The 752-nt window shown below is 55.1% G+C and overlaps 1 protein-coding gene across 1 annotated transcript in view; it reads left to right on the forward strand.

Moving 5' to 3' along the window:
• Positions 1-752, forward strand: part of LCTL (lactase like) — a 21885-nt gene that overhangs the window by 11911 nt on the left and 9222 nt on the right. The gene's annotated exons all lie outside the window — the stretch shown is intronic.

Here is a 752-nt window from a genome sequence, read left to right on the forward strand (position 1 = left end):
GCTCTTCCCAGGGGGCATGTGCCCCCATATCTGTATGCAGGACAAGGGCAGGCTGCTGCGGGCAGGGGCCAGTGGTGGCACCAGCCCTTCCCAGTGGGGGGCTGGGGCTGGGCCGTGCTGCACTCGGAGCAGGCAAGTGGTGTTGGGAGGGGGGCTGTAGCACCCCCACCCCAGCACCACCCTGCCCGCCCCAAGTGCAGCACGGCCCAGCCCAACCCCTGCTGGGAAAAGCTGGGTGCTGCCACTGGCCCCAGCCTACAACAGTAGCTTGCCCTTGTCCCACACAGATCTGGGGAGACCCTCCCCCCCAGGAAAAGCCCGGTGCAGCCCCCCAGGGTGCACATAGCAACAAGAGCCGCACCTCTTCCATCCCGCACCACACACCCACTGACAGTTCCCTCTGCTTTGCCCCAGGAGCTGCCAATGCTACCTGCCTGCAGCCACTGGGCTGCACCTTGCCCCTCCCCCTAGAGATTTACCTCGCATATAACCAATTTACCTCGCAAGTAATGAACTTAGTGTGTAAAAACAGTAATCACATAAGAACAAATTCCCATATACAGAACCCTGCATAAAGTGAGGGAAACCTGTAATATTAGGGATATAGTGAGAAGTGGATTGCTTGCCCTTTTAAAAAACAAAGGGTGAATTCAAACCAAACAAAGCCAGGACAGTTATGAAGCAGGAAAATAAGGCCAAAAAAAAATCTAGCTTCTACATAATGAACTATACAAATGGGAAGTGAGACTTCA

Source organism: Gavialis gangeticus, unplaced genomic scaffold (genome assembly GCF_001723915.1).
Source record: "Gavialis gangeticus isolate Ggan-Ray unplaced genomic scaffold, GavGan_comp1, whole genome shotgun sequence".
NCBI classification, from domain to species: Eukaryota; Metazoa; Chordata; order Crocodylia; family Gavialidae; genus Gavialis; species Gavialis gangeticus.